The sequence below is a fragment of the Aquila chrysaetos genome, chromosome 20, assembly GCF_900496995.4.
Source record: "Aquila chrysaetos chrysaetos chromosome 20, bAquChr1.4, whole genome shotgun sequence".
NCBI lineage: Eukaryota > Metazoa > Chordata > Aves > Accipitriformes > Accipitridae > Aquila > Aquila chrysaetos.
The window spans coordinates 23,143,203-23,154,729 of record NC_044023.1 but is presented as its reverse complement, the minus strand read 5'-3'; the positions used below and the strand labels follow the sequence as shown (position 1 = coordinate 23,154,729).

The 11,527-nt window shown below is 55.4% G+C and overlaps 1 long non-coding RNA gene across 1 annotated transcript; it reads right to left on the bottom strand.

The window, feature by feature from the left end:
• Positions 1-1,093: 1,093 nt before the first annotated feature.
• Positions 1,094-3,790, bottom strand: LOC115333289. The gene is made up of 4 exons (XR_003920736.2): positions 3,635-3,790; positions 3,439-3,555; positions 2,669-2,705; positions 1,094-2,059 (listed from the first exon to the last, which is right to left on the bottom strand). It is a non-coding gene; the product is annotated as an uncharacterized LOC115333289 (long non-coding RNA).
• Positions 3,791-11,527: the final 7,737 nt, after the last annotated feature.

Sequence of the window (11,527 nt, the reverse complement as noted above, 5' to 3'; positions counted from 1 at the left end):
GCTGCCTTCGCCGCTGACACGCCGCTCTGTGCCCGACAGCTGCCGGTGTCTGCCTTCCCGGCGTGGAGGACAAGAGGTGACCCGCAGGGATGGGCCAGCCGGAGGCATTTTCTCCAACCTCCGAAGTAGGGCTCCCTACCAGCTGCTTGGCAAGAAACCACAGGCAGCTCTGCAGCACCCTTCCTGACAAATTTAGGTGCCTACGGTTCAGGTTTCCTTACATATTTAAGTCCCACCAAGGTGTTTTGCACCTCAGTACCCGTCAGCCACGGCCCCTCGGCACCACCTGGGCTACGAAGCAGCTTTGAATCCAGCATCAAAGCACTGTCTTTGTGCAATTCTGCTTAGCTACACTCACTATTCTCTGCCTGCTGTCAGAGCCTGCCACGTAGTCAGGACCTGCCTGACCCATGGTGTCACCCAGCGCGGTGTCCCAGACCCCTGAGCAGGTCCATCCTACGGGGACGCCCAGTGCCCAGCTCCTCTCCGTCCATCTCCCCTCTTGCTGACCAGCGGCGGTGCGTATTTGCCAGCAGCCGGCATCGCTGCCCCTGCCCCACTCGCCCATTCCCGTGACGGGGAGTGGGATTACGCCTGGCACAAACAAGACGTGGTCCTTATTTCCACAGAGGGCCTGATCGTCCCCGACAAGAGCCCTCTCATCGCGGCCAGCAGCGGACGAACCCCCCGCTACAGATGAGGCTGGCTGCCCGCGACGTCCCCTGCGGACCCCAGGGGACCGGGGCTCATTTGCTTTCTTTACACATTTATTTTCTTTTTTTCTCACCTCAGTTTTCTCCCTGGCCGGCGGGTGTTCTTCTGCCTTTGCTTGGATGTTCCAGCAGAGGGGGATGCAACCTCACCAAAACTGTCCTCCTCGCCCAAAGCCTTCAAACATGCCCTCACCTTCATCCTCGCCCTCGCCTTCATCCTCGCCCTCACCCAGGACTGGGGTCCCTGCGCAGCATGGCCCCCCCGGCCCGGCAGTGGTGGCACCCACACCCCAGCACTCCCCGGGCACATGGGCACCGTGGGGTCCAGCAAATCTTCTTTTATTGCACATCATAATTCCAAAGCAAGGTGGTTGATCTACGGTAAGCTGTTAACGAGAGATGAATGGACACAAACAGCGACGTGATGTCCATGTGTCAGCCCCGATCTCCACGGCGTGAACATCTTTGAGGTTTTTTTCTCCAGTGTTGTCACAGACAAAGGGGGAGATAATCCTGGGAACTGGGTGTCACTGTGAAACGAGGGAAACAGAGGGATGTTTATTCCCAGCCACAGTGGCTGTATAACGTACATCAGGCCAGAAGGACAAGACGATCTCATTTAATGCTTTTTACTCAGTGATATTCAAAGTCCTTCATAAAGCGTCGTACACTTGGGGAAGCTGAGGCAGAGACGGGAGAAGCGACATGCCCAAAGGTAGCAGGCAGCCAGTCAGGCACAGATCCCAGGTGTTGGGAGCTGTAGTTTCACTTGCGGGCTACAGACCAGATACTATGAAGTGATGCGCGAGGAGGTGTGAGTTTTTGCTCAGGTATCACTCTGCTGCGGTCCTACAGCATCGGCGTGGAGAAGCTGCCCACGCTCTTGCCTTGCAGTGAGGGAGTGGCCGACATCTTCCCGGTGGAGGAAGAAGCAACACATCTACAGGTACAACACGACCAAGTCAGTTGAGCTGCACTGATTTACACCAGCCAAATACTCGACTCATTGCCTCAGCACCTAGTCAGAGTCCAAAACTGAACAGGAGGAACTTTACGTATGTCAATGCTGAAACCATTTCTTGATCAGGTGCAGAGGAGCAGAAGGGAGCACCCAGCCCGCTCTGCAGTCTCTCTTGCATTGGATTCTGTGTGATCTGGTTGTCTTTATTGTCCTTTATCATCTCCGCTGGAAGTTATTTTCCCCATTGGCATTTCATGGAGCACAGTCATCTCAGGAAGCTGGGCACCTTGCACACCATCATGTCAGAGAGCTGCGCTCCAAGGTTATTTCCTATCAAATGCTCCTTCTTCCAGCCATCCAGTTATTTTCTCTTTGGCTAAATCATCTGAAAATAGAAATAATCTGCAGCCATCCTAGTTCCTCCTGCTTTATATGCACGAGCAGGAAAGGGAATTTAGGATTTTACTTTAATGCCATACACAAAAGCCTGCTGGAGAGCATCACTGTGATTAGCTCTTATTCTACAACCAAGAAAACAAAAAAGAATAAAAATAAGGGAGAGCCCAGCATGTGGCTTCTGTGCCTTGCTGCTTCAAGGCTCCTCAGAAAATCTTCCTGGTTGCTTAGGGCCCTCATCAATGGCGTATTTGTGAATATCCCAATAATCGGTTGGGTTTTATCCACTTTTAATAATGAGTAAAAGAAGGGCAGGAGCAATGTAATGGTTTGCTCACTAGCACATCAGAAAACTTTGACTCCATTTGGCAATAAACCAGCCCAGTGCCTAACCTTGAGGCCTCCCCTTTGCTCGGTCGTTGCTATTGCAGGCAGGTAAATACCTCCAACGTCTCAACATGCAGTACAGGGCATAACACAGCCGTAACAGCTTCATAGCTGCAAACAATGCATCCCAGCTCATGGAAGCCTAAGATGGAAAAATTTGATTTAGATCTGGGAATTAAATTAGCAAAGGGATGAAAAAGAAGAAAAATACCTCACATCCAAGCACGCATCTTTGGCAGAATTCGTCACTGGAAAAAAATGTTAGGATGTAAATTTTGCAGATAGCTCTGATGCATGACGGACTGGACCGAACTCCGTGTTCTAAACTCCCTGAACTTTGAGGATTTGATGCAGATCCAGATTTAAAATTTCCATTGGGGCTTTTCTCACTAAACCCAGAAGGATCTAGTTTCTCTACAGAGGCTGTACCAGATATTAATTTGCCCCTTCTCCCTCTGTGTACTGTCCATCCCCCTCTTTACCTTTCTGCAGTTCATGTGAGTCTTGACATAAGGCACTTACAAACCAAGTGACAATCTTGGTTCTCCCTAGATGCGGGGCACTCTGGTTTCTGAAAAACTGGGCTACAGAATTTGGTGCGGGTATCTGCATATGGATTTTTAAAATAAACTTAATCCCAAATAAAGCTCATCCAAAGCTGTGGGCACTCAGAAATCATGTTTAAAAACACGGGAACATAGGAGAGACAGAATGCAAACGATGCATCCCTTCTTCCCATCCTGCTAGGCGAGCACCAGTCATGAGACTCAAACAGCTTAAATCCTACTGTTACGCTTTCCCACCAGACAAATCCTACTTTATTAAAGTGCAAGGGAATTAGCCAAACCGCCTGTTTCCTTCACGCTATAGTATATATAAGCAACCTAATCCATACGCCAAAGCTCCCACCGCCCTTGAAACCCCTCAGCTGGGATTTCCCATCAGCAGCTCGCAGTCTCCCTCCTGTCAGCTCGCAATTACCTTTCCCTTCTGGGGCACGGGAAGGAGAAAAACATGTGGGCGCCTGCCAAAACGCATCCCTGCGGCTCTCCTTCCGCGGCGCCTGGGTGACCCCCACCTGAAGGAGAAATGCACAGCCTGGGTGCCGGGTCAAGGAGTTAGACACCAGACTAATTAGCGCTCGGCTTTGCTAGTTAAAAAGGCTCATTTGGCTGACCTGACCAAATTCTTCCCGTTGTTTCGGTCTACCCCATCGCTGCTGGGTCTGATCAGCTGCCCGGGGAGGAGGGGGATTCGGCTGATCAGATGGGGAGAGATCCCAGTCCCGCTGCCTGACCTGCCCTTCACCCCCGCCTGGCAGGGGCAGCCCAAAACTCTGATGAAAGAGAAAGGAAGTGCGAGTCAGTGTGAAGACGGCATTTCATTTACATGAGATAAGCGCCTTCATGTAGCAACTAGAAATCAAGGATAATTGGCGTGGTTGGGAGACTGGTGTCTTTTGTTACACAAGGCGTAATGGGCCTCTTCGGAGGGATCAGAAACCAGCGTTCCTGCGAGCGAACACTGCAGCCTGGAACGGCGATGTGCTACATCCTATTTCTCAGGAAGGAGGAAGGAAGGAAGGACACGTGAAAAGAAAAATAGCAGTAAATGATCCCGCTTCATCTTTTTTTTTCCTGTAACTCTTCTGGCCTTACAAACAGGAACTTCATTTTAAACTAAAAATAAAGCATGATGCCTATTTCACAGTTGCAGATGGGTGTTTCCAACTGCGCTGCTAGGTTTCAGCCCCTTTCTATATGCAGCCTGAGCAAGGCATGGCAGGAAAGTGCCTCGCTTTGCATTTGCTATATTTACATTTCATCAGTTATCAGGAGAACAGGATGTCCCAGGGGATCTGAAATAGGATACACCGCGCTCTTCATCTCCTGGTCAGTTCAGCCTCGGGCCAGGTCCGTACGACTGATACTGTTTGCTTGTCTGCCCGTGGCTCCGGTACCGCCGGCGGTGCCCGGGCGGGTGTTATCCATCCCCAGCCCGGCTGGCACGCGGGCCGAGCTGCTCTGGCATCCGCGGCCTTCCTCCAGACCAAGTCTGACACGTGTGGCTGAGGCAGAGGAGAGCTGGCGGGGGGAGAGTGGAAAGCTCCTATTTCTCTTTCTGCCACACCTTTTTTTTTTTTTTTTTTTTTTTTTTTTTGCAAGGGCAGAGGAGATTTATTCTGCCCTCCACAAAATCAAGTCTGTGTTTTCCCTCTACACTTTGCTTTTCATACTAAATCCCCAGCAGCCATCAGGAGCGTTTCAGGACGGGGTGATGGAGTGCAAGCAAGCCATTTCCCAGGCGGAGCAGTGCCAGGGCATGAGCAGTACCCCCGGCACGGCTTCCCACAGGAGGTCTCGCAGGGGTGCAAAGTGCAGTCGGAGAGGGTGGGTGCACAGATGGAGAGGGTCGATATCCAGTTCTCTGCTGGAGAGGTTACACCTGGCATTACAGATCCTGCAAGGCAAGGAGCCGTCTCCCTCGGAAGCACGTTGGATGCCCTGCCTTCCTTACCACCTTGGATTTAAATGTCTTTCTCACACGTTGGGCGTAGCTGCCAAGTATTGTGCCTTCTGTACATCACTCCACCTTGATTTCAAACCACTTCAGCTTGTGTTTGGGAGTGGTTTCCAAGCATTCAGCTCACCCATATCTTATCCACACTGGTTTCCTTTATGAGCTGCACCCACTACAGGTCCAGAGCTTTAAATGCAAACCCAAACAAATATGTGGTAGTGCTTCCCATTCCCACTGGGCTGGCCTGGAGTGGGAGTGGAGTGAGTCAGGAGTACCATAAAGGAAAGTGAAATAGATCCACCCTGAGCAGATGATAGGATCAGGGCAGATTAGTAGCCTTGGATCAGATTCAAGGGTCAGCATAAATCTTTAATCTTTGCAAAGTCCTAGAGACTCCCTCCCCTACACTCTGTCTCACATGCATACACACCAGGCATGACTAAACAGCTCTCTGCGGGGATGGCAGACACTTCAGAAACTCCCGGCTGGTTTTGGTTTGCAAAATAAAACAATAAAGCTGCTCTCTGTTCTGTAAACGTGAGAACTTCCCTATGCAGGCAGATCGCAACTGATGCAAGCCCTGCTCTCGACATGCTGACCGGGGACCGGTGCCACGCTGCGGCCACCACTCCTGCCAGCAGCCGGGGGCTTTTTGCCGACAGGTCCCCTCCGGTTTGCTCCGATCTCATGGTCAGGCTGTAAAACACTCGGCTGCTTAATGCAGTCGGGTGAGAGCTAAGTACAATCCCCACGTTGCATCTTATTAGGTCCCGACAACACGACCTGCCAGGACGTCATTACTTATTATTCCTCTATATCTGTTCCCCACTGACGCTGTGCTCAGTGGACATAATCTGGATAGTTCCCAGATTTCACGTGGAGCTGCAAGTGGTTCGCTTGGCGTAATCGGGGTGGGGGAAATGCCGGGCTGCCCTGGGAGGGGGCTGTCCGTGGGGATGCGCTGCACCCTGTGGGGAGCGGAGGGGCTGGAGGAGAGGCGCCTGCCAGCTTTGCACCCAACTGATGCACTAAGGGAAAAGAAAGGGAAAAAAAAAAAAAAAAGAGCAAAAAGCCCTGGCCTAGTTTTTGTTTCATTGCACTGGGCTCAGGCTCGAAGGATGTGGTTTGGTGGTCAGTGCGTAAAACAGCAAATGAAAAAAAAAAAATTCCTTTGATTTAATCCAGATCGGGTCTGTGCATGCTTTTCCTGCGGCCATCGGAAAATCACACGAGGGAAAACCCAGCCCACACTGCCTGGCGGCTGGGTGCCGAGGGACATGGCACAGGTCCCGTGGTGGCCCTGTCCTGCTCGGAGGGGTGCTACACCCTACTGAGCAGGGTCTTCCCGGCGTACGTACCCACACCGGCTGCCATCCCGGCGCCTGGAGGACCTCAGCCCCCACCGGGGCTCCAGGACATCCATCTCCTTGCTGTGCGGCAGGCTCCGTCTCAAGTTTCTTGATAGATTTATAACAATTCAAGTCACTCTCGCTACCACTCTGTGCATAAAGGGCCAGGCAATTTCTGTATAAGTGAATATTTATATATTCCCATAAACATTTTTAATGGGAAATTGCCTAATACCTCTTATTACATGGAAAGCGCGAGCAGCTGGCCGAGGGAGCCTGGCAGTGCTGCTGACAGTGGATGTGTCGGTGCTGCTGCACCTCACAGCTGTAATCGTTTCAGGAATCCTTTGACTCATCTTCCGAGTTGCTCCAGGATCTGCGCAGAGATCTCGGTCTTACCGGTCTCCTTAAAAAACACCTTTGCCTCACTGCTGGGTTCAGAAAGCTCCCGTGGCAAATGCCTCCTGACCTCAAGTGCCCAGGTGTTTGCCAGAGCCCGGCTGCAGCTGGAAAACCCCTCTGTGGTTAATGCCTCGCCAGCACGCACGCAGCAGCCGCGGCTCCTGCTCGTCACACGTGTGGCAGCGCTATGGCGTTGCCGGAGCAGGTGCCCAGCCGGCTGCCGGCACGGCGTTCGCACCAACGCATCCCGCGAGCCCCGGCGTGCGACCGCCTGCCGCGGACACCGGGGACGAGCGTCTGCCACCGGCCGTGGGGACGAACCCGTGCCACCGGCCGTCCCTCGCCCCGAACGAGCTCCTGCCAGGTCCTGGCCAGCCCCACGCCTGCCCAGCTGTGCCGTGCCCTCGGCCGGCAGCTCTCGTTCGTTTTCCCAGGGCTGCAGAGACACGGCGAGAACTCGACGTGCTCTGAAGCGCAGGAAAGCCGTCCTCGGGGTCGTCTGCCCCACCGAGGTGCTGGGGTGCGGTACGGGCCGCGCAGGTCCTCGGCTCCCGCCCGGGGACCGAGGACGTCACCGGGCGCTGCGGTGCGGGGCCGCTCAGTTACTGTGGGGACGAGCACCGCGGGGACGACAGGAATAAATGCAGAAAAATCCCCGGCAGCTTTGCCGGGCCGGCGGCGGGGATTACTGGGGTGCCGTAACCTGCCCCTGCCCGGCTCCGTGGCCGCCCACCCCTTGCGACACCCGGCTCCTTCGTATCTTTTCCCAATCTGCGAGGCTGACGACTCAGAGCTTTACACGCGGCTGTGGTTACGCCGGCCCAGAAACGCCTCGCGGCGGAGGCGGTGCGCCCGCCGTCCTGCCCGCTGCCGGGGACCGGCCGCCCGGGAGCATCCCTCGGGGGCCGCGTGGTGGGCGAGGGGTCTCGCGCAGGGCACGTGGGCTGCGGGCACGGCGCGGCGGGCAACGCGCGTGCTCCACGCTCTTCGCCAGCACGGGTTTTGCAGCGGCCGTGTCAGCACGGGACGCAAAGCACCCGGCAGGTTTGCACGCGGGATCGGATTGAGTCAGGCGTCGCACACTCACTCCTTATTCATTCGGCTACGTGAGCCGCCAGGCAGAGGCTGAATTCTCCATGACCTTTGGACACTCATTTAAACCATGGAAAGAGTGACGGGCAGCCAGCGGGCAGGGAAAACAGGCAAATAGCCTTTGCGAGACGGCAGCAGATGCTGCTGTCAGAGCCTCCATCCCGGGGTGGTCCCCGAATTGGGGCGAGCAGGGTGCCCATCGCCCCTAAAGACTTCTAGCACCTGGTGTGGGGTGGTGGGGCCCACCAGCATCCTCTGGCCTTCTGTCCTCCAAAACCAAGCGGTGCAGCTTGTGGGATGCCTCTGCGCTGGCGGTCACCTACCTGTCCCTCGTGGGGCAAGCCCCTGCTGTGGTCTGCAGACCAAAAGCCGGGCTCAGACCCCGAGCTGAGCCCCGGCCCGTGGCCTTCAGGGGCTCCTGTGCTCCTGGACCTGCTTTCGCTCACCAGACACTGCCATCCCGCCGAACCCAGCAGAGATGCTGTGATAGAAACGGCCCCGAGGAGAGACCGAGACCGGCTGCGTGCTGCAGGGAGGGAGCCGCGGCGGCGGCGGCCGAGGCCGATGACAGCTTTCCCGAGGGCATCGTCTTCGAAAGCGGCTCTTCGGAGGCCGGGTGATTCAAGGGGAAAGCTCTGCAACAGTCATTCTGGGAAGTTTCCATTTGAATTGCTGCAAAGAGCAGTTTTTCCATGATAAACAGATTGCTTCAGTTCCCCAGAACCACTTGGTGGGGGTGGGGGGGTGGGCACCGCCGCCCTCTCCTTCCACAGCCCTTCCTGCACCGGGTCCTGAGTCATCCTCCACCCAAGAGCCCGGCCGCCGGGGACGGATGCCCGACGGGGACGGGGACGGGCAGGGCCCCGGCGGGATCCACGCTCGTAGCCGCGGCGGTGCCCCGAGGAGCCCTCCTCCCACACCACAAGGGGAATTCAGCCCCAGAGCAGCCGCTTACGGCTTTGAGGTCAAACGCTTGTTTGAAATCAAGAACCAGAGAAAAACCCCTCCCCAACCGACTCCCGACCGGCGTCTCGCAGAGCCGGGGCCTCCTCCGAGGCTCCCCGGGGCGCGCTCGGGCTTTTTTGCGCGCGAACCGGGGCTCCGGCGCGCTGGTGGGGTCGGGCGCTTTGACTGTACAGGCAACAATTGGGGAATCGCTGGCTGCCCGCCCGCCTTGTCCCCACACCACCCAGGTACGCTCCTTCAAGGCGGGGGGGGTTGCCCAGGTATGCTCTGGGGCTGCCCGGCGCCTCACGTTTAACCTGCACCCCCAGAGCAGCACCCCAGCCTCAGCTGACCTTCGGGAGCGTTATATTTTGGCACCGCCGCGGCTGTTGCTCGTACGGCCGTCGCAGCTGCCGCGGAGAAAAAGCCGCTCGTCTCCTCCGTGGGTGGACACCGAAACCAGGTCGGGTGCCTCGTGTCCTGGCCGGCTCCGAGGCAAACGTCTAAGCGGTAGAGATCAGCGAGGGAGAGGAATCCCACTCCCTGCACCTCTTTAATCCTATGGAATAATGCATACTATGATGTGAAATCTGGATCCGGTCCAGCACTCACTGAAGGCAATGACAGACCTCCTACTGATTTCAATGGGAGCAGGAGCAAGCCGGGGTTTTTAATCAGCATGGTACCAGCAACAGTAATAGCTCGTCAAGCCCCGGCGTTACCCGTGCAGCGTAATGCAGCTAGAATACATTAGAATGTGGTTGCCTATGCCCATAGGTCACATTTCATCTCAAATCACACCAATTTCACAACGACACGTGTTAATACCACGCGATAATCATCAGCGACTGCCTTCCATTCGCGATGAAATTTTACCCCCGCTGCGCACCAATCGATAGCTGAAGTAAAACTCTGCCGGCAGGTGTCCAAACCCCCCCTGCAGCAGGAGGAGAGCGCTGGGAAAGGCCCCGAACATAGGCATAACCTTATTAATGATTCAGCGTCAAGAATAGAAATAAGAGTTAAATCTTCCATAAGCTGCTCAGCTCCACATTCATGTTGTATACATCCTCAGGCAAAAGTGCAAATACGAACTCCGTGCATACCCCGTGACAAGGATAAGTAATATTTCAGGCCCAACTATTTGCATATTCATCAGTACTTTCAAAGCAGAATATATCTTTGCCTTTTTTCTAGCTGCCACTAAAAGGAGGCACACAGCAAGGCTACCGGGAGAGCCCCGCACGGGAGAAAGGAACGTTGCAATACTTCCAGCAGCACCACGGGCTGAAGGAAAGATAAAGCTGTATTGCGGAGAGAAAACTAATTATTCCTTCTTGTGTGACAGCTCTGGCAACGACAGACCGCCACCACCATTTTTTGGCCTGAGCGTTGTTCGGAAAACAATAAAGTGGCATCCCGCCCTGGGTAATGGAATAAAAAGCAGAGGTCGGGGCAGTAGATAAAATGGACCTCTGGGGAGAAGCCCAAGGCTGCAGAAGGCTGACCCAGCTCTTCCCCGGTCAGCATTTTCACCCCCGCAGAACGCGGCTCTCCGGCCGCAGCCCGGCGCGGAGGAGAACGGACACACACGGGCGCGGGACAGCGCTGAGCCGGCCGAGGGACGGCGTCCTCCGGCAGACGCTTACCTGCCTTAACCAGACCTGCCTTAACCCGGCCATGCCGCAGGACTGTCGGCAGCCCAGGGTCCCGGGCAGGACTGCGGCTCCGTGTGGGTGTAACGAGTCGGGTACGGGGAGGCCGGCAGCAACCAGCCCGGGACGGACCCTATCCAGGTCCCATTTTCCTGAGAGCAGCAGCATACGCAAGAGGAGCTGGGGGATCTGCCTTGTTATTTGGGGGCATTCCTTGGTGTTGCTTCTTGCAAACTAGTCCCAGACTCCTCTTGTTTTCCCTCAGCTGTGTGGTGTTACCCAGCTTTCCCCCGTTTGCAGTTTTTAACGAGGCACATGCGGTAAAAAGCCCTTCCCAGGCAGAGCTTTACTGTTTTGCCATTTCCAAAGGCACTGGGCGTAATGGCACAATAACTGACTTCATGGAGCGATGTGCCCGGAGCAAAAGCGCACCCGGGGGAAAGAGGAATGTATAAGAAATAAATTATTTCAAAATGCCAGGTAGAAATATTACCCTCCATTTCTTAAAACCCCAGCATGGGAGCACGGGCACGAGAGCGCAGGCACCCCCTCCATCGCGCCCGCCGTTTCTAGCGGTGCAGAGGTACTGCTTGCCCAGCCATCGAGACCAGGGGCAGTAACGGACATATTCAGTGTAGGGGCCAATTAGCAGCTTTTACCTGGCCGGCTGCCACCGAGAGGGACTTGGATACTTCTCAAGTGCCATGAAGCACTCGGAGAAGGGCAGTGGGAAAGGTCTGGAGCTCGGGGGGGGCTGTGAGAGCCGCATCTCCTGGCTCCGGCAGCACGCCGCGAGTCAGGGTTACAAAACACGAACACCCCGTGTCGCATAGCGAGAGCCAGTGTCACCGGCTCCGCTGGCTACGGTTACGCGACGTGACCCCAGCAGAGTAATTTCACCTCCAGCCCTGCGGAGCTCGGGAGCGGTACACGGCACCGGCTGGGCTCAGCCCGCCTCTGCCCCCGCCTGCCCGGGCATTCCCGACCCTCTCCTTCCATCCCGAGCATCGCACCAGATGTCTAAAGGGAAAAAAGACTTGCTCAAGACCTGCTGCTTTTTCCACGATGAAGCAGCTAAAGCAGAAACAGCAATTATCTGGTTCAGTC